The sequence below is a fragment of the Microcebus murinus genome, chromosome 3 (genome assembly GCF_040939455.1).
Source record: "Microcebus murinus isolate Inina chromosome 3, M.murinus_Inina_mat1.0, whole genome shotgun sequence".
Classification (NCBI taxonomy): Eukaryota; Metazoa; Chordata; class Mammalia; order Primates; family Cheirogaleidae; genus Microcebus; species Microcebus murinus.
Genome location: NC_134106.1, coordinates 114,534,991 through 114,556,577, shown reverse-complemented (window position 1 = coordinate 114,556,577; position 21,587 = coordinate 114,534,991). Strand labels below are relative to the sequence as shown.

The following is a 21,587-nucleotide window of genomic DNA, read 5'->3' as shown; positions in this document are numbered from 1 at the left end:
CTTTGACCCCAGCCAGGGGCGGCCCTCCCCCACAACCCCTTTCAGCTGCGCCCCCCACCCTGTGGCCCGGCGGCCGCCTATTCCCCCGGGCCAGGGCTGGGGCACAGCGCACGGGGGAGGGGAGCCAGTGTATGGGGCGTGTCTCTCTCTCTCGGGATGTGTCCCATGGGTGGGGTGGGGTGGCGTGGTTTGTGGGGCGCTGAAGAAATCAGTCCCCTCCATCTCCTCCCTCTGGAAAACACCCAAGCCCTTGGAGAACTGCCCGCACCGCTACCGTGGGGGCCGGGACCCTCCTCTGTGTCCTCCTGTGGCCCAGTCCAAGGGGCCTGGGCCTGGCCGGGGCTGCACTGGACCCCAACCACCCTGGCGTGTGGACTCGCTAAAAATCGGCCATTAGATATTGGATTCCAGCGTCATTGAGGTCATTTCACTAATGAGTGCACCGCAAAGAGTTTCCTAATCCATCTGTGAGGGTGGCAACCGAAAGAGAATTTTAGAGCTGACAGAATAGGCGAGGAAAGGCATAGGAGATTTCCACACCCAGTAAGGAAGCCTTTCCCGAAGTGGAAGAAAGAAAGGAGCAAACAGAGACACCGGTAGCCCGCCCGGATCAGAGTCTGCCCCTGAGAGAAAGTACCCTGACCAGGTTCACCAGTGGGTGGGTCGCGAGCTAGCGGCACTCAGAAGAGCGAGGCCCGCAGTCTGTGCAGAAGACACCTGCACTCGGGTGTGTGTGGCGGCACAATTCACAAGCAGCTCCAGATGTTAAACCAAGGAGAAGCCAGGGAGTTCCCAACGCCCCAGGTGTCCTCAGCCCACGACTGGCTGCTGTGGGAATGCGAAGCCCGGCTCCTTGTCTCAGAGCGGGGCAACCAGGAGGTGTGATGTCCACCCCGGGGTTCCCAGGAGGATCAGACTGAAGCTGGGACTTGGCCTGAAAGTGTCCCCTCGCATGGCCACCCCCTTCCCCTTCCTGCTCCTCTACTCCTGGTGCCCCTCCATCCAGGGGCCAGACCTTAAAGAGTCACCCGCAAGAGAATCCTGGTCCCAAAGGAGCCTTCTGGGGGACCCCTGCTGAGAGAGGTTGTGGGCATGGCCCGCTGGGGCTCTGCCCGACCCAGGGCTGAGAGATGCAACCTCCCAGCTCTGGGTCCCTGCAGGAAGTGTTGGCAAGCACAGGGCCAGTCCTCCAAAGGCCCAGGTGCAGGGAGCCCAGGCCAAGCATCCCGTGGAAGAAGCCACATGCTGTGCCACCCCGGGGAACACCACTGCAGGCCACGGCCCTTCCCACCTCCTCCTCCTCCTCCTCCTCCTCCTCCTCCTCCTCCCACCCCGCCCCCGCCCCCACATGGCACAGGGCCCAGAGACACCTCAGACACTTGCTACCCAAAGTGCAAAGGGCATCAGTTGCTCCTCCAAACCCCCCCCCCAGCCCAGCAGACCACGTTGTCCAGCCAGCCCCCGGGCCTCCCTGGGGTGCCCAGCACAAAAGTGCAGACACCCACCGGACCCTCAATCTCAGTTTTCGGATGTTTTTGCCACTCTAAGGACCCGCAGGCCAGCTGGGCCTTCTGGCAGGACAGAGAGCCCCGGAATCCGACGTGGAGAGCTGGGTATACGTCCCCATGAGGAGGCGGTCCCCACCTCCGCGGCTATCCCCTTGCGGGGAGCGGCAGCCGCGGGGCCTCAGAGAAGACACCAGGCTGGGCCCCCACGGCACAGCGGGAGCACGTCCCCCGCAGGCCACTTAGCGACGGCGGCCAGCCGGCGGACGGTTGGGTTGCACGAGACGCTGCGGCCGCCCTGCTACCGGGTTCCTGGGAGGGCGTCCTGGAACCAGCGTCCACACCAAGCCCTTGGAAGGCCCAGGCGACGGAGGAGCCCCGTCAGGCAGGGGCCGAGGACGGTGACGGCCCGGGCGGGGACGAGCGTGTCAGGCAGGGGCAGAGGACGGTGACAGGTGATAGGCCGGGCGGGAAGGAGTCAGTCAGGCAGGGGCCGTGGAGGAGACGGGCTGGGTAAGGGTTAGGGTTAGTGTCAGGGCACAAGTCACAATCGCAAAGACCTGGAAGCCACCCGAGTGCCCATCGACCCACGAGTGGGTAAATAAAATGTGGCGCGTGGACACCACGGAGTGCTATTCGGCTATGAGGAGCAGCGGTGAGGGGGCACCTCTCGTGGTTCTCCTGGCCAGAGCTGGAACCCGTTCCAGTAAGCCAAGTATCCCAAGAATGGACACACGAGCACCACGTGCTCGCGCTCACCAGCAAATGGGTACGAACCGATGGACACCTAAGTGGACACAGAGGAATCACCTTCTTCGGGTGGGTGTCGGGCGGGTGGGGGGAGGGGATGGGCATACACATCCATTAGGAATGGGGTGGGTACGCACCGACTGGGGGATGGGCGCACTTGAAGCTCTGACCCGAGGGGGGAGGCTGGGAGAGGGCAACGCACCCGACCTTAACATTGGTGCCCCCACAATATGCTGGAACAACATGAGAGGTAAATGAATAAGAACACGGGGGGGGAGGGGGGCACGGGCAACACATGTCACCTTAATACTTGGACTCCCATCATCTGCTTGAAAAGAGAGAGAAAAGAAAATGCAATAATAGAGATAAGAGACACTTTTTAAAAATAATGAATCCGGCCGGGCGCTGTGGCTCACGCCTGTAATCCTAGCTCTTGGGAGGCCGAGGCGGGCGGATTGCTCAAGGTCAGGAGTTCAAAACCAGCCTGAGCAAGAGCGAGACCCCGTCTCTACTATAAATAGAAAGAAATTAATTGGCCAACTGATATATATATAAAAAATTAGCGGGGCATGGTGGCGCATGCCTGCAGTCCCAGCTACCCTGGAGGCTGAGGCAGAAGGATCACTCGAGCCCAGGAGTTTGAAGTTGCTGTGAGCTAGGCTGACGCCACGGCACTCACTCTAGCCTGGGCAACAAACCGAGACTCTGTCTCAAAAAAAAAAAAAAAAAAAAAATGAATCCGAAGAGAAAAGTAAAAGGAGGCCTGTGGAGCAGGTCTGGGTGTGACTCCGGATCCCCGAACATCAGGTGCCACCACCAAAGATTCCTACGTGTAGCCCATAGAACCCCAAAAGCAACGGGAGGAGTTCTGGTCACATACTCCCTCAAAATGACATCCTGGCCTTCTTCTGGAACTCCCTCCCCTCTCAGACTCTCAAGGTTTCCTCCAGCGTGTCGGCTCCCACAGAGCAGACCTTTGGTCTGAGACCTGACTGTCCAGAAGCCACGCATGCTGCCGCGTGGCGGCGGTGTCACGGCTCGGGACAAGAGGAGGCCCAACGGCGCGGGCTGGGGCGCCAGGCACCGCGGCGGGCGCTGAGGGTGGGGGTCACACCCACCCCGGGCCGCCCCCGCACTCCCAGAAACGCGACAGAACCAGAGGCAAAAAAAAAAAAGAAGAAGCCTACGGCACCCGGTATTCCCGGGCGGTCTCCCATCCAAGTTCTAACCAGGCCCGACCCTGCTTAGCTTCCGAGACCAGACGGGATCGGGCGCGTTCGGGGTGGTGTGGCCGTGGACGGCGGAGGGCGCCCCTGCCCCGCTCAAGAAGCCGAGCCTCTCTGCGCTTCCCCGCCGCCTCCTCCCGCCCCAGGCCCCGCGCCGGGTCGGGCCTGTTGAGTTCGCCGGCCGGGTCCCGCGGGCTCCGAGGGACGGGGGGTGACAGGCGGGGCGGGCAGGGAGCGGCGGGCCGGGGTTGGGGGCTGTCTCTGTACACACACACACTCACACTCACACTCACTCACTCACTCACACTCACACAAGATGCGCCTCCACGGCTGGACCCGCCCAGGTGGAGACCTTCAAGCCCCCCTCCTCTCCTGGCCTGGCCTCCTTCACCTCCCCGCCCCCCACCCCCAGCGCGCCGGGGCCGCAGACTGCGCACGGGCGGGAGGGGCGGGGCGCTCGCCCTTTGACCCCAGCCAGGGGCGGCCCTCCCCCACAACCCCTTTCAGCTGCGCCCCCCACCCTGTGGCCCGGCGGCCGCCTATTCCCCCGGGCCAGGGCTGGGGCACAGCGCACGGGGGAGGGGAGCCAGTGTATGGGGCGTGTCTCTCTCTCTCGGGATGTGTCCCATGGGTGGGGTGGGGTGGCGTGGTTTGTGGGGCGCTGAAGAAATCAGTCCCCTCCATCTCCTCCCTCTGGAAAACACCCAAGCCCTTGGAGAACTGCCCGCACCGCTACCGTGGGGGCCGGGACCCTCCTCTGTGTCCTCCTGTGGCCCAGTCCAAGGGGCCTGGGCCTGGCCGGGGCTGCACTGGACCCCAACCACCCTGGCGTGTGGACTCGCTAAAAATCGGCCATTAGATATTGGATTCCAGCGTCATTGAGGTCATTTCACTAATGAGTGCACCGCAAAGAGTTTCCTAATCCATCTGTGAGGGTGGCAACCGAAAGAGAATTTTAGAGCTGACAGAATAGGCGAGGAAAGGCATAGGAGATTTCCACACCCAGTAAGGAAGCCTTTCCCGAAGTGGAAGAAAGAAAGGAGCAAACAGAGACACCGGTAGCCCGCCCGGATCAGAGTCTGCCCCTGAGAGAAAGTACCCTGACCAGGTTCACCAGTGGGTGGGTCGCGAGCTAGCGGCACTCAGAAGAGCGAGGCCCGCAGTCTGTGCAGAAGACACCTGCACTCGGGTGTGTGTGGCGGCACAATTCACAAGCAGCTCCAGATGTTAAACCAAGGAGAAGCCAGGGAGTTCCCAACGCCCCAGGTGTCCTCAGCCCACGACTGGCTGCTGTGGGAATGCGAAGCCCGGCTCCTTGTCTCAGAGCGGGGCAACCAGGAGGTGTGATGTCCACCCCGGGGTTCCCAGGAGGATCAGACTGAAGCTGGGACTTGGCCTGAAAGTGTCCCCTCGCATGGCCACCCCCTTCCCCTTCCTGCTCCTCTACTCCTGGTGCCCCTCCATCCAGGGGCCAGACCTTAAAGAGTCACCCGCAAGAGAATCCTGGTCCCAAAGGAGCCTTCTGGGGGACCCCTGCTGAGAGAGGTTGTGGGCATGGCCCGCTGGGGCTCTGCCCGACCCAGGGCTGAGAGATGCAACCTCCCAGCTCTGGGTCCCTGCAGGAAGTGTTGGCAAGCACAGGGCCAGTCCTCCAAAGGCCCAGGTGCAGGGAGCCCAGGCCAAGCATCCCGTGGAAGAAGCCACATGCTGTGCCACCCCGGGGAACACCACTGCAGGCCACGGCCCTTCCCACCTCCTCCTCCTCCTCCTCCTCCTCCTCCTCCTCCTCCCACCCCGCCCCCGCCCCCACATGGCACAGGGCCCAGAGACACCTCAGACACTTGCTACCCAAAGTGCAAAGGGCATCAGTTGCTCCTCCAAACCCCCCCCCCAGCCCAGCAGACCACGTTGTCCAGCCAGCCCCCGGGCCTCCCTGGGGTGCCCAGCACAAAAGTGCAGACACCCACCGGACCCTCAATCTCAGTTTTCGGATGTTTTTGCCACTCTAAGGACCCGCAGGCCAGCTGGGCCTTCTGGCAGGACAGAGAGCCCCGGAATCCGACGTGGAGAGCTGGGTATACGTCCCCATGAGGAGGCGGTCCCCACCTCCGCGGCTATCCCCTTGCGGGGAGCGGCAGCCGCGGGGCCTCAGAGAAGACACCAGGCTGGGCCCCCACGGCACAGCGGGAGCACGTCCCCCGCAGGCCACTTAGCGACGGCGGCCAGCCGGCGGACGGTTGGGTTGCACGAGACGCTGCGGCCGCCCTGCTACCGGGTTCCTGGGAGGGCGTCCTGGAACCAGCGTCCACACCAAGCCCTTGGAAGGCCCAGGCGACGGAGGAGCCCCGTCAGGCAGGGGCCGAGGACGGTGACGGCCCGGGCGGGGACGAGCGTGTCAGGCAGGGGCAGAGGACGGTGACAGGTGATAGGCCGGGCGGGAAGGAGTCAGTCAGGCAGGGGCCGTGGAGGAGACGGGCTGGGTAAGGGTTAGGGTTAGTGTCAGGGCACAAGTCACAATCGCAAAGACCTGGAAGCCACCCGAGTGCCCATCGACCCACGAGTGGGTAAATAAAATGTGGCGCGTGGACACCACGGAGTGCTATTCGGCTATGAGGAGCAGCGGTGAGGGGGCACCTCTCGTGGTTCTCCTGGCCAGAGCTGGAACCCGTTCCAGTAAGCCAAGTATCCCAAGAATGGACACACGAGCACCACGTGCTCGCGCTCACCAGCAAATGGGTACGAACCGATGGACACCTAAGTGGACACAGAGGAATCACCTTCTTCGGGTGGGTGTCGGGCGGGTGGGGGGAGGGGATGGGCATACACATCCATTAGGAATGGGGTGGGTACGCACCGACTGGGGGATGGGCGCACTTGAAGCTCTGACCCGAGGGGGGAGGCTGGGAGAGGGCAACGCACCCGACCTTAACATTGGTGCCCCCACAATATGCTGGAACAACATGAGAGGTAAATGAATAAGAACACGGGGGGGGAGGGGGGCACGGGCAACACATGTCACCTTAATACTTGGACTCCCATCATCTGCTTGAAAAGAGAGAGAAAAGAAAATGCAATAATAGAGATAAGAGACACTTTTTAAAAATAATGAATCCGGCCGGGCGCTGTGGCTCACGCCTGTAATCCTAGCTCTTGGGAGGCCGAGGCGGGCGGATTGCTCAAGGTCAGGAGTTCAAAACCAGCCTGAGCAAGAGCGAGACCCCGTCTCTACTATAAATAGAAAGAAATTAATTGGCCAACTGATATATATATAAAAAATTAGCGGGGCATGGTGGCGCATGCCTGCAGTCCCAGCTACCCTGGAGGCTGAGGCAGAAGGATCACTCGAGCCCAGGAGTTTGAAGTTGCTGTGAGCTAGGCTGACGCCACGGCACTCACTCTAGCCTGGGCAACAAACCGAGACTCTGTCTCAAAAAAAAAAAAAAAAAAAAAATGAATCCGAAGAGAAAAGTAAAAGGAGGCCTGTGGAGCAGGTCTGGGTGTGACTCCGGATCCCCGAACATCAGGTGCCACCACCAAAGATTCCTACGTGTAGCCCATAGAACCCCAAAAGCAACGGGAGGAGTTCTGGTCACATACTCCCTCAAAATGACATCCTGGCCTTCTTCTGGAACTCCCTCCCCTCTCAGACTCTCAAGGTTTCCTCCAGCGTGTCGGCTCCCACAGAGCAGACCTTTGGTCTGAGACCTGACTGTCCAGAAGCCACGCATGCTGCCGCGTGGCGGCGGTGTCACGGCTCGGGACAAGAGGAGGCCCAACGGCGCGGGCTGGGGCGCCAGGCACCGCGGCGGGCGCTGAGGGTGGGGGTCACCCCCACCCCGGGCCGCCCCCGCACTCCCAGAAACGCGACAGAACCAGAGGCAAAAAAAAAAAAGAAGAAGCCTACGGCACCCGGTATTCCCGGGCGGTCTCCCATCCAAGTTCTAACCAGGCCCGACCCTGCTTAGCTTCCGAGACCAGACGGGATCGGGCGCGTTCGGGGTGGTGTGGCCGTGGACGGCGGAGGGCGCCCCTGCCCCGCTCAAGAAGCCGAGCCTCTCTGCGCTTCCCCGCCGCCTCCTCCCGCCCCAGGCCCCGCGCCGGGTCGGGCCTGTTGAGTTCGCCGGCCGGGTCCCGCGGGCTCCGAGGGACGAGGGGTGACAGGCGGGGCGGGCAGGGAGCGGCGGGCCGGGGTTGGGGGCTGTCTCTGTACACACACACACTCACACTCACACTCACTCACTCACTCACACTCACACAAGATGCGCCTCCACGGCTGGACCCGCCCAGGTGGAGACCTTCAAGCCCCCCTCCTCTCCTGGCCTGGCCTCCTTCACCTCCCCGCCCCCCACCCCCAGCGCGCCGGGGCCGCAGACTGCGCACGGGCGGGAGGGGCGGGGCGCTCGCCCTTTGACCCCAGCCAGGGGCGGCCCTCCCCCACAACCCCTTTCAGCTGCGCCCCCCACCCTGTGGCCCGGCGGCCGCCTATTCCCCCGGGCCAGGGCTGGGGCACAGCGCACGGGGGAGGGGAGCCAGTGTATGGGGCGTCTCTCTCTCTCTCGGGATGTGTCCCATGGGTGGGGTGGGGTGGCGTGGTTTGTGGGGCGCTGAAGAAATCAGTCCCCTCCATCTCCTCCCTCTGGAAAACACCCAAGCCCTTGGAGAACTGCCCGCACCGCTACCGTGGGGGCCGGGACCCTCCTCTGTGTCCTCCTGTGGCCCAGTCCAAGGGGCCTGGGCCTGGCCGGGGCTGCACTGGACCCCAACCACCCTGGCGTGTGGACTCGCTAAAAATCGGCCATTAGATATTGGATTCCAGCGTCATTGAGGTCATTTCACTAATGAGTGCACCGCAAAGAGTTTCCTAATCCATCTGTGAGGGTGGCAACCGAAAGAGAATTTTAGAGCTGACAGAATAGGCGAGGAAAGGCATAGGAGATTTCCACACCCAGTAAGGAAGCCTTTCCCGAAGTGGAAGAAAGAAAGGAGCAAACAGAGACACCGGTAGCCCGCCCGGATCAGAGTCTGCCCCTGAGAGAAAGTACCCTGACCAGGTTCACCAGTGGGTGGGTGGCGAGCTAGCGGCACTCAGAAGAGCGAGGCCCGCAGTCTGTGCAGAAGACACCTGCACTCGGGTGTGTGTGGCGGCACAATTCACAAGCAGCTCCAGATGTTAAACCAAGGAGAAGCCAGGGAGTTCCCAACGCCCCAGGTGTCCTCAGCCCACGACTGGCTGCTGTGGGAATGCGAAGCCCGGCTCCTTGTCTCAGAGCGGGGCAACCAGGAGGTGTGATGTCCACCCCGGGGTTCCCAGGAGGATCAGACTGAAGCTGGGACTTGGCCTGAAAGTGTCCCCTCGCATGGCCACCCCCTTCCCCTTCCTGCTCCTCTACTCCTGGTGCCCCTCCATCCAGGGGCCAGACCTTAAAGAGTCACCCGCAAGAGAATCCTGGTCCCAAAGGAGCCTTCTGGGGGACCCCTGCTGAGAGAGGTTGTGGGCATGGCCCGCTGGGGCTCTGCCCGACCCAGGGCTGAGAGATGCAACCTCCCAGCTCTGGGTCCCTGCAGGAAGTGTTGGCAAGCACAGGGCCAGTCCTCCAAAGGCCCAGGTGCAGGGAGCCCAGGCCAAGCATCCCGTGGAAGAAGCCACATGCTGTGCCACCCCGGGGAACACCACTGCAGGCCACGGCCCTTCCCACCTCCTCCTCCTCCTCCTCCTCCTCCTCCTCCTCCTCCCACCCCGCCCTCGCCCCCACATGGCACAGGGCCCAGAGACACCTCAGACACTTGCTACCCAAAGTGCAAAGGGCATCAGTTGCTCCTCCAAACCCCCCCCCAGCCCAGCAGACCACGTTGTCCAGCCAGCCCCCGGGCCTCCCTGGGGTGCCCAGCACAAAAGTGCAGACACCCACCGGACCCTCAATCTCAGTTTTCGGATGTTTTTGCCACTCTAAGGACCCGCAGGCCAGCTGGGCCTTCTGGCAGGACAGAGAGCCCCGGAATCCGACGTGGAGAGCTGGGTATACGTCCCCATGAGGAGGCGGTCCCCACCTCCGCGGCTATCCCCTTGCGGGGAGCGGCAGCCGCGGGGCCTCAGAGAAGACACCAGGCTGGGCCCCCACGGCACAGCGGGAGCACGTCCCCCGCAGGCCACTTAGCGACGGCGGCCAGCCGGCGGACGGTTGGGTTGCACGAGACGCTGCGGCCGCCCTGCTACCGGGTTCCTGGGAGGGCGTCCTGGAACCAGCGTCCACACCAAGCCCTTGGAAGGCCCAGGCGACGGAGGAGCCCCGTCAGGCAGGGGCCGAGGACGGTGACGGCCCGGGCGGGGACGAGCGTGTCAGGCAGGGGCAGAGGACGGTGACAGGTGATAGGCCGGGCGGGAAGGAGTCAGTCAGGCAGGGGCCGTGGAGGAGACGGGCTGGGTAAGGGTTAGGGTTAGTGTCAGGGCACAAGTCACAATCGCAAAGACCTGGAAGCCACCCGAGTGCCCATCGACCCACGAGTGGGTAAATAAAATGTGGCGCGTGGACACCACGGAGTGCTATTCGGCTATGAGGAGCAGCGGTGAGGGGGCACCTCTCGTGGTTCTCCTGGCCAGAGCTGGAACCCGTTCCAGTAAGCCAAGTATCCCAAGAATGGACACACGAGCACCACGTGCTCGCGCTCACCAGCAAATGGGTACGAACCGATGGACACCTAAGTGGACACAGAGGAATCACCTTCTTCGGGTGGGTGTCGGGCGGGTGGGGGGAGGGGATGGGCATACACATCCATTAGGAATGGGGTGGGTACGCACCGACTGGGGGATGGGCGCACTTGAAGCTCTGACCCGAGGGGGGAGGCTGGGAGAGGGCAACGCACCCGACCTTAACATTGGTGCCCCCACAATATGCTGGAACAACATGAGAGGTAAATGAATAAGAACACGGGGGGGGGGAGGGGGGCACGGGCAACACATGTCACCTTAATACTTGGACTCCCATCATCTGCTTGAAAAGAGAGAGAAAAGAAAATGCAATAATAGAGATAAGAGACACTTTTTAAAAATAATGAATCCGGCCGGGCGCTGTGGCTCACGCCTGTAATCCTAGCTCTTGGGAGGCCGAGGCGGGCGGATTGCTCAAGGTCAGGAGTTCAAAACCAGCCTGAGCAAGAGCGAGACCCCGTCTCTACTATAAATAGAAAGAAATTAATTGGCCAACTGATATATATATAAAAAATTAGCGGGGCATGGTGGCGCATGCCTGCAGTCCCAGCTACCCTGGAGGCTGAGGCAGAAGGATCACTCGAGCCCAGGAGTTTGAAGTTGCTGTGAGCTAGGCTGACGCCACGGCACTCACTCTAGCCTGGGCAACAAACCGAGACTCTGTCTCAAAAAAAAAAAAAAAAAAATGAATCCGAAGAGAAAAGTAAAAGGAGGCCTGTGGAGCAGGTCTGGGTGTGACTCCGGATCCCCGAACATCAGGTGCCACCACCAAAGATTCCTACGTGTAGCCCATAGAACCCCAAAAGCAACGGGAGGAGTTCTGGTCACATACTCCCTCAAAATGACATCCTGGCCTTCTTCTGGAACTCCCTCCCCTCTCAGACTCTCAAGGTTTCCTCCAGCGTGTCGGCTCCCACAGAGCAGACCTTTGGTCTGAGACCTGACTGTCCAGAAGCCACGCATGCTGCCGCGTGGCGGCGGTGTCACGGCTCGGGACAAGAGGAGGCCCAACGGCGCGGGCTGGGGCGCCAGGCACCGCGGCGGGCGCTGAGGGTGGGGGTCACCCCCACCCCGGGCCGCCCCCGCACTCCCAGAAACGCGACAGAACCAGAGGCAAAAAAAAAAAAGAAGAAGCCTACGGCACCCGGTATTCCCGGGCGGTCTCCCATCCAAGTTCTAACCAGGCCCGACCCTGCTTAGCTTCCGAGACCAGACGGGATCGGGCGCGTTCGGGGTGGTGTGGCCGTGGACGGCGGAGGGCGCCCCTGCCCCGCTCAAGAAGCCGAGCCTCTCTGCGCTTCCCCGCCGCCTCCTCCCGCCCCAGGCCCCGCGCCGGGTCGGGCCTGTTGAGTTCGCCGGCCGGGTCCCGCGGGCTCCGAGGGACGGGGGGTGACAGGCGGGGCGGGCAGGGAGCGGCGGGCCAGGGTTGGGGGCTGTCTCTGTACACACACACACTCACACTCACACTCACTCACTCACTCACACTCACACAAGATGCGCCTCCACGGCTGGACCCGCCAAGGTGGAGACCTTCAAGCCCCCCTCCTCTCCTCGCCTGGCCTCCTTCACCTCCCCGCCCCCCACCCCCAGCGCGCCGGGGCCGCAGACTGCGCACGGGCGGGAGGGGCGGGGCGCTCGCCCTTTGACCCCAGCCAGGGGCGGCCCTCCCCCACAACCCCTTTCAGCTGCGCCCCCCACCCTGTGGCCCGGCGGCCGCCTATTCCCCCGGGCCAGGGCTGGGGCACAGCGCACGGGGGAGGGGAGCCAGTGTATGGGGCGTCTCTCTCTCTCGGGATGTGTCCCATGGGTGGGGTGGGGTGGCGTGGTTTGTGGGGCGCTGAAGAAATCAGTCCCCTCCATCTCCTCCCTCTGGAAAACACCCAAGCCCTTGGAGAACTGCCCGCACCGCTACCGTGGGGGCCGGGACCCTCCTCTGTGTCCTCCTGTGGCCCAGTCCAAGGGGCCTGGGCCTGGCCGGGGCTGCACTGGACCCCAACCACCCTGGCGTGTGGACTCGCTAAAAATCGGCCATTAGATATTGGATTCCAGCGTCATTGAGGTCATTTCACTAATGAGTGCACCGCAAAGAGTTTCCTAATCCATCTGTGAGGGTGGCAACCGAAAGAGAATTTTAGAGCTGACAGAATAGGCGAGGAAAGGCATAGGAGATTTCCACACCCAGTAAGGAAGCCTTTCCCGAAGTGGAAGAAAGAAAGGAGCAAACAGAGACACCGGTAGCCCGCCCGGATCAGAGTCTGCCCCTGAGAGAAAGTACCCTGACCAGGTTCACCAGTGGGTGGGTCGCGAGCTAGCGGCACTCAGAAGAGCGAGGCCCGCAGTCTGTGCAGAAGACACCTGCACTCGGGTGTGTGTGGCGGCACAATTCACAAGCAGCTCCAGATGTTAAACCAAGGAGAAGCCAGGGAGTTCCCAACGCCCCAGGTGTCCTCAGCCCACGACTGGCTGCTGTGGGAATGCGAAGCCCGGCTCCTTGTCTCAGAGCGGGGCAACCAGGAGGTGTGATGTCCACCCCGGGGTTCCCAGGAGGATCAGACTGAAGCTGGGACTTGGCCTGAAAGTGTCCCCTCGCATGGCCACCCCCTTCCCCTTCCTGCTCCTCTACTCCTGGTGCCCCTCCATCCAGGGGCCAGACCTTAAAGAGTCACCCGCAAGAGAATCCTGGTCCCAAAGGAGCCTTCTGGGGGACCCCTGCTGAGAGAGGTTGTGGGCATGGCCCGCTGGGGCTCTGCCCGACCCAGGGCTGAGAGATGCAACCTCCCAGCTCTGGGTCCCTGCAGGAAGTGTTGGCAAGCACAGGGCCAGTCCTCCAAAGGCCCAGGTGCAGGGAGCCCAGGCCAAGCATCCCGTGGAAGAAGCCACATGCTGTGCCACCCCGGGGAACACCACTGCAGGCCACGGCCCTTCCCACCTCCTCCTCCTCCTCCTCCTCCTCCTCCTCCTCCTCCCACCCCGCCCCCGCCCCCACATGGCACAGGGCCCAGAGACACCTCAGACACTTGCTACCCAAAGTGCAAAGGGCATCAGTTGCTCCTCCAAACCCCCCCCCCAGCCCAGCAGACCACGTTGTCCAGCCAGCCCCCGGGCCTCCCTGGGGTGCCCAGCACAAAAGTGCAGACACCCACCGGACCCTCAATCTCAGTTTTCGGATGTTTTTGCCACTCTAAGGACCCGCAGGCCAGCTGGGCCTTCTGGCAGGACAGAGAGCCCCGGAATCCGACGTGGAGAGCTGGGTATACGTCCCCATGAGGAGGCGGTCCCCACCTCCGCGGCTATCCCCTTGCGGGGAGCGGCAGCCGCGGGGCCTCAGAGAAGACACCAGGCTGGGCCCCCACGGCACAGCGGGAGCACGTCCCCCGCAGGCCACTTAGCGACGGCGGCCAGCCGGCGGACGGTTGGGTTGCACGAGACGCTGCGGCCGCCCTGCTACCGGGTTCCTGGGAGGGCGTCCTGGAACCAGCGTCCACACCAAGCCCTTGGAAGGCCCAGGCGACGGAGGAGCCCCGTCAGGCAGGGGCCGAGGACGGTGACGGCCCGGGCGGGGACGAGCGTGTCAGGCAGGGGCAGAGGACGGTGACAGGTGATAGGCCGGGCGGGAAGGAGTCAGTCAGGCAGGGGCCGTGGAGGAGACGGGCTGGGTAAGGGTTAGGGTTAGTGTCAGGGCACAAGTCACAATCGCAAAGACCTGGAAGCCACCCGAGTGCCCATCGACCCACGAGTGGGTAAATAAAATGTGGCGCGTGGACACCACGGAGTGCTATTCGGCTATGAGGAGCAGCGGTGAGGGGGCACCTCTCGTGGTTCTCCTGGCCAGAGCTGGAACCCGTTCCAGTAAGCCAAGTATCCCAAGAATGGACACACGAGCACCACGTGCTCGCGCTCACCAGCAAATGGGTACGAACCGATGGACACCTAAGTGGACACAGAGGAATCACCTTCTTCGGGTGGGTGTCGGGCGGGTGGGGGGAGGGGATGGGCATACACATCCATTAGGAATGGGGTGGGTACGCACCGACTGGGGGATGGGCGCACTTGAAGCTCTGACCCGAGGGGGGAGGCTGGGAGAGGGCAACGCACCCGACCTTAACATTGGTGCCCCCACAATATGCTGGAACAACATGAGAGGTAAATGAATAAGAACACGGGGGGGGAGGGGGGCACGGGCAACACATGTCACCTTAATACTTGGACTCCCATCATCTGCTTGAAAAGAGAGAGAAAAGAAAATGCAATAATAGAGATAAGAGACACTTTTTAAAAATAATGAATCCGGCCGGGCGCTGTGGCTCACGCCTGTAATCCTAGCTCTTGGGAGGCCGAGGCGGGCGGATTGCTCAAGGTCAGGAGTTCAAAACCAGCCTGAGCAAGAGCGAGACCCCGTCTCTACTATAAATAGAAAGAAATTAATTGGCCAACTGATATATATATAAAAAATTAGCGGGGCATGGTGGCGCATGCCTGCAGTCCCAGCTACCCTGGAGGCTGAGGCAGAAGGATCACTCGAGCCCAGGAGTTTGAAGTTGCTGTGAGCTAGGCTGACGCCACGGCACTCACTCTAGCCTGGGCAACAAACCGAGACTCTGTCTCAAAAAAAAAAAAAAAAAAATGAATCCGAAGAGAAAAGTAAAAGGAGGCCTGTGGAGCAGGTCTGGGTGTGACTCCGGATCCCCGAACATCAGGTGCCACCACCAAAGATTCCTACGTGTAGCCCATAGAACCCCAAAAGCAACGGGAGGAGTTCTGGTCACATACTCCCTCAAAATGACATCCTGGCCTTCTTCTGGAACTCCCTCCCCTCTCAGACTCTCAAGGTTTCCTCCAGCGTGTCGGCTCCCACAGAGCAGACCTTTGGTCTGAGACCTGACTGTCCAGAAGCCACGCATGCTGCCGCGTGGCGGCGGTGTCACGGCTCGGGACAAGAGGAGGCCCAACGGCGCGGGCTGGGGCGCCAGGCACCGCGGCGGGCGCTGAGGGTGGGGGTCACCCCCACCCCGGGCCGCCCCCGCACTCCCAGAAACGCGACAGAACCAGAGGCAAAAAAAAAAAAGAAGAAGCCTACGGCACCCGGTATTCCCGGGCGGTCTCCCATCCAAGTTCTAACCAGGCCCGACCCTGCTTAGCTTCCGAGACCAGACGGGATCGGGCGCGTTCGGGGTGGTGTGGCCGTGGACGGCGGAGGGCGCCCCTGCCCCGCTCAAGAAGCCGAGCCTCTCTGCGCTTCCCCGCCGCCTCCTCCCGCCCCAGGCCCCGCGCCGGGTCGGGCCTGTTGAGTTCGCCGGCCGGGTCCCGCGGGCTCCGAGGGACGAGGGGTGACAGGCGGGGCGGGCAGGGAGCGGCGGGCCGGGGTTGGGGGCTGTCTCTGTACACACACACACTCACACTCACACTCACTCACTCACTCACACTCACACAAGATGCGCCTCCACGGCTGGACCCGCCCAGGTGGAGACCTTCAAGCCCCCCTCCTCTCCTGGCCTGGCCTCCTTCACCTCCCCGCCCCCCACCCCCAGCGCGCCGGGGCCGCAGACTGCGCACGGGCGGGAGGGGCGGGGCGCTCGCCCTTTGACCCCAGCCAGGGGCGGCCCTCCCCCACAACCCCTTTCAGCTGCGCCCCCCACCCTGTGGCCCGGCGGCCGCCTATTCCCCCGGGCCAGGGCTGGGGCACAGCGCACGGGGGAGGGGAGCCAGTGTATGGGGCGTCTCTCTCTCTCTCGGGATGTGTCCCATGGGTGGGGTGGGGTGGCGTGGTTTGTGGGGCGCTGAAGAAATCAGTCCCCTCCATCTCCTCCCTCTGGAAAACACCCAAGCCCTTGGAGAACTGCCCGCACCGCTACCGTGGGGGCCGGGACCCTCCTCTGTGTCCTCCTGTGGCCCAGTCCAAGGGGCCTGGGCCTGGCCGGGGCTGCACTGGACCCCAACCACCCTGGCGTGTGGACTCGCTAAAAATCGGCCATTAGATATTGGATTCCAGCGTCATTGAGGTCATTTCACTAATGAGTGCACCGCAAAGAGTTTCCTAATCCATCTGTGAGGGTGGCAACCGAAAGAGAATTTTAGAGCTGACAGAATAGGCGAGGAAAGGCATAGGAGATTTCCACACCCAGTAAGGAAGCCTTTCCCGAAGTGGAAGAAAGAAAGGAGCAAACAGAGACACCGGTAGCCCGCCCGGATCAGAGTCTGCCCCTGAGAGAAAGTACCCTGACCAGGTTCACCAGTGGGTGGGTGGCGAGCTAGCGGCACTCAGAAGAGCGAGGCCCGCAGTCTGTGCAGAAGACACCTGCACTCGGGTGTGTGTGGCGGCACAATTCACAAGCAGCTCCAGATGTTAAACCAAGGAGAAGCCAGGGAGTTCCCAACGCCCCAGGTGTCCTCAGCCCACGACTGGCTGCTGTGGGAATGCGAAGCCCGGCTCCTTGTCTCAGAGCGGGGCAACCAGGAGGTGTGATGTCCACCCCGGGGTTCCCAGGAGGATCAGACTGAAGCTGGGACTTGGCCTGAAAGTGTCCCCTCGCATGGCCACCCCCTTCCCCTTCCTGCTCCTCTACTCCTGGTGCCCCTCCATCCAGGGGCCAGACCTTAAAGAGTCACCCGCAAGAGAATCCTGGTCCCAAAGGAGCCTTCTGGGGGACCCCTGCTGAGAGAGGTTGTGGGCATGGCCCGCTGGGGCTCTGCCCGACCCAGGGCTGAGAGATGCAACCTCCCAGCTCTGGGTCCCTGCAGGAAGTGTTGGCAAGCACAGGGCCAGTCCTCCAAAGGCCCAGGTGCAGGGAGCCCAGGCCAAGCATCCCGTGGAAGAAGCCACATGCTGTGCCACCCCGGGGAACACCACTGCAGGCCACGGCCCTTCCCACCTCCTCCTCCTCCTCCTCCTCCTCCTCCTCCTCCTCCCACCCCGCCCCCGCCCCCACATGGCACAGGGCCCAGAGACACCTCAGACACTTGCTACCCAAAGTGCAAAGGGCATCAGTTGCTCCTCCAAACCCCCCCCCCAGCCCAGCAGACCACGTTGTCCAGCCAGCCCCCGGGCCTCCCTGGGGTGCCCAGCACAAAAGTGCAGACACCCACCGGACCCTCAATCTCAGTTTTCGGATGTTTTTGCCACTCTAAGGACCCGCAGGCCAGCTGGGCCTTCTGGCAGGACAGAGAGCCCCGGAATCCGACGTGGAGAGCTGGGTATACGTCCCCATGAGGAGGCGGTCCCCACCTCCGCGGCTATCCCCTTGCGGGGAGCGGCAGCCGCGGGGCCTCAGAGAAGACACCAGGCTGGGCCCCCACGGCACAGCGGGAGCACGTCCCCCGCAGGCCACTTAGCGACGGCGGCCAGCCGGCGGACGGTTGGGTTGCACGAGACGCTGCGGCCGCCCTGCTACCGGGTTCCTGGGAGGGCGTCCTGGAACCAGCGTCCACACCAAGCCCTTGGAAGGCCCAGGCGACGGAGGAGCCCCGTCAGGCAGGGGCCGAGGACGGTGACGGCCCGGGCGGGGACGAGCGTGTCAGGCAGGGGCAGAGGACGGTGACAGGTGATAGGCCGGGCGGGAAGGAGTCAGTCAGGCAGGGGCCGTGGAGGAGACGGGCTGGGTAAGGGTTAGGGTTAGTGTCAGGGCACAAGTCACAATCGCAAAGACCTGGAAGCCACCCGAGTGCCCATCGACCCACGAGTGGGTAAATAAAATGTGGCGCGTGGACACCACGGAGTGCTATTCGGCTATGAGGAGCAGCGGTGAGGGGGCACCTCTCGTGGTTCTCCTGGCCAGAGCTGGAACCCGTTCCAGTAAGCCAAGTATCCCAAGAATGGACACACGAGCACCACGTGCTCGCGCTCACCAGCAAATGGGTACGAACCGATGGACACCTAAGTGGACACAGAGGAATCACCTTCTTCGGGTGGGTGTCGGGCGGGTGGGGGGAGGGGATGGGCATACACATCCATTAGGAATGGGGTGGGTACGCACCGACTGGGGGATGGGCGCACTTGAAGCTCTGACCCGAGGGGGGAGGCTGGGAGAGGGCAACGCACCCGACCTTAACATTGGTGCCCCCACAATATGCTGGAACAACATGAGAGGTAAATGAATAAGAACACGGGGGGGGGGAGGGGGGCACGGGCAACACATGTCACCTTAATACTTGGACTCCCATCATCTGCTTGAAAAGAGAGAGAAAAGAAAATGCAATAATAGAGATAAGAGACACTTTTTAAAAATAATGAATCCGGCCGGGCGCTGTGGCTCACGCCTGTAATCCTAGCTCTTGGGAGGCCGAGGCGGGCGGATTGCTCAAGGTCAGGAGTTCAAAACCAGCCTGAGCAAGAGCGAGACCCCGTCTCTACTATAAATAGAAAGAAATTAATTGGCCAACTGATATATATATAAAAAATTAGCGGGGCATGGTGGCGCATGCCTGCAGTCCCAGCTACCCTGGAGGCTGAGGCAGAAGGATCACTCGAGCCCAGGAGTTTGAAGTTGCTGTGAGCTAGGCTAACGCCACGGCACTCACTCTAGCCTGGGCAACAAACCGAGACTCTGTCTCAAAAAAAAAAAAAAAAAAAAATGAATCCGAAGAGAAAAGTAAAAGGAGGCCTGTGGAGCAGGTCTGGGTGTGACTCCGGATCCCCGAACATCAGGTGCCACCACCAAAGATTCCTACGTGTAGCCCATAGAACCCCAAAAGCAACGGGAGGAGTTCTGGTCACATACTCCCTCAAAATGACATCCTGGCCTTCTTCTGGAACTCCCTCCCCTCTCAGACTCTCAAGGTTTCCTCCAGCGTGTCGGCTCCCACAGAGCAGACCTTTGGTCTGAGACCTGACTGTCCAGAAGCCACGCATGCTGCCGCGTGGCGGCGGTGTCACGGCTCGGGACAAGAGGAGGCCCAACGGCGCGGGCTGGGGCGCCAGGCACCGCGGCGGGCGCTGAGGGTGGGGGTCACCCCCACCCCGGGCCGCCCCCGCACTCCCAGAAACGCGACAGAACCAGAGGCAAAAAAAAAAAAGAAGAAGCCTACGGCACCCGGTATTCCCGGGCGGTCTCCCATCCAAGTTCTAACCAGGCCCGACCCTGCTTAGCTTCCGAGACCAGACGGGATCGGGCGCGTTCGGGGTGGTGTGGCCGTGGACGGCGGAGGGCGCCCCTGCCCCGCTCAAGAAGCCGAGCCTCTCTGCGCTTCCCCGCCGCCTCCTCCCGCCCCAGGCCCCGCGCCGGGTCGGGCCTGTTGAGTTCGCCGGCCGGGTCCCGCGGGCTCCGAGGGACGGGGGGTGACAGGCGGGGCGGGCAGGGAGCGGCGGGCCGGGGTTGGGGGCTGTCTCTGTACACACACACACTCACACTCACACTCACTCACTCACTCACACTCACACAAGATGCGCCTCCACGGCTGGACCCGCCCAGGTGGAGACCTTCAAGCCCCCCTCCTCTCCTCGCCTGGCCTCCTTCACCTCCCCGCCCCCCACCCCCAGCGCGCCGGGGCCGCAGACTGCGCACGGGCGGGAGGGGCGGGGCGCTCGCCCTTTGACCCCAGCCAGGGGCGGCCCTCCCCCACAACCCCTTTCAGCTGCGCCCCCCACCCTGTGGCCCGGCGGCCGCCTATTCCCCCGGGCCAGGGCTGGGGCACAGCGCACGGGGGAGGGGAGCCAGTGTATGGGGCGTCTCTCTCTCTCGGGATGTGTCCCATGGGTGGGGTGGGGTGGCGTGGTTTGTGGGGCGCTGAAGAAATCAGTCCCCTCCATCTCCTACCTCTGGAAAACGCCCAAGCCCTTGGGGAACTGCCCGCACCGCTACCGTGGGGGCCGGGACCCTCCTCTGTGTCCTCCTGTGGCCCAGTCCAAGGGGCCTGGGCCTGGCCGGGGCTGCATTGGACCCCAACCCCCCTGGCGTGTGGACTCGCCAAAAATCGGCGATTAGATATTGGATTCCAGCTTCATTGAGGTCATTTCACTAATGAGTGCACCGGAAAGAGTTTCCTAATCCATCTGTGAGGGTGGCAACTGAAAGAGAATTTTTTTTTTTTTTTTTTGAGACAGAGTCTCGCTTTGTTGCCTAGGCTAGAGTGAGTGCCGTGGTGTTAGCCTAGCTCACAGCAACCTCAAACTCCTGGGCTCAAGCAATCCTTCTGCCTCAGCCTCCCAAGTAGCTGGGACTACAGGCATGCGCCACCATGCCTGGCTCATTTTCCTATATATATTAGTTGGCCAATTAATTTCTTTCTATTTACAGTAGAGACCGGGTCTGGCTCTTGCTCAGGCTGGTTTCGAACTCCTGACCTCGAGCAATCCGCCCGCCTCGGCCTCCCAGAGAGCTAGGATTACAGGCTTGAGCCACCGCGCCCGGCCTGAAAGAGAATTTGAAAGCTGACAGAATAGGCGAGGAAAGGCATAGGAGATTTCCACACCCAGTAAGGAAGCCTTTCCCGAAATGGAAGAAAGAAAGGAGCAAACAGAGACACCGGTAGCCCGCCCGGATCCGAGCCTGCCCCTGAGAGAAAGTACCCTGACCAGGTTCACCCGTGGGTGGGTCGCGAGCTAGCGGCATTCAGAAGAGCGAGGCCCGCAGTCTGTGCAGAAGACACCTGCACTCGGGTGTGTGTGGCGGCACAATTCCCAAGCAGCTCCAGATGTTAAACCAAGGAGAAGCCAGGGAGTTCCCAACGCCCCAGGTGTCCTCAGCCCACGACTGGCTGCTGTGGGAATGCGAAGCCCGGCTCCTTGTCTCAGAGCGGGACAACCAGGAGGTGTGATGTCCACCCCGGGGTTCCCAGGAGGATCAGGCTGAAGCTGGGACTTGGCCTGAAAGTGTCCCCTCGCATGGCCACCCCCTTCCCCTTCCTGCACCTCTACTCCTGGTGCCCCTCCATCTAGGGGCCAGACCTTAAAGAGTCACCAGCAAGAGAATCCTGGTCCCAAAGGAGCCTTCTGGGGGACCCGTGCTGAGAGAGGTTGTGGGCATGGCCCGCTGGGACTCTGCCCGACCCAGGGCTGAGAGATGCAACCTCCCAGCTCTGGGTCCCTGCAGGAAGTGTTGGCAAGCACAGGGCCAGTCCTCCAAAGGCCAGGTGCAGGGAGCCCAGGCCAAGCATCCCGTGGAAGAAGCCACATGCCGTGCCACCCCGGGAACACGACTGCAGGTCACGCCCCCCCCCATCCTCCTCCTCCTCCGCCCCCCGCCCCACATGGTGCAGGGATCAGGGACACCTCAGACACTTGCTACCCAAAGTGCAAAGGGCATCAGTTGCTCCTCCAAACCCCCCGCCCAGCAGACCGCGTTGTCCAGCCAGCCCCCGGGCCTCCCTGGGGTGCCCAGCACAAAAGTGCAGACACCCACCGGACCCTCAATCTCAGTTTTCGGATGGATGTTTTTGCCACTCTAAGGACCCGCAGGCCAGCTGGGC

The 21,587-nt window shown here is 62.3% G+C and overlaps 5 pseudogenes; all 5 read right to left on the bottom strand.

Moving 5' to 3' along the window:
- Positions 1-3,435: 3,435 nt before the first annotated feature.
- LOC142870159 (uncharacterized) lies at positions 3,436-3,554 on the bottom strand (annotated as a pseudogene).
- Positions 3,555-7,378: 3,824 nt separating this feature from the next.
- Positions 7,379-7,497, bottom strand: LOC142870148 (uncharacterized; annotated as a pseudogene).
- Positions 7,498-11,319: 3,822 nt separating this feature from the next.
- LOC142870137 (uncharacterized) lies at positions 11,320-11,438 on the bottom strand (annotated as a pseudogene).
- Positions 11,439-15,257: 3,819 nt separating this feature from the next.
- Positions 15,258-15,376, bottom strand: LOC142870126 (uncharacterized; annotated as a pseudogene).
- A 3,825-nt stretch (positions 15,377-19,201) lies between these two features.
- On the bottom strand, positions 19,202-19,320 carry LOC142870115 (uncharacterized; annotated as a pseudogene).
- Positions 19,321-21,587: the final 2,267 nt, after the last annotated feature.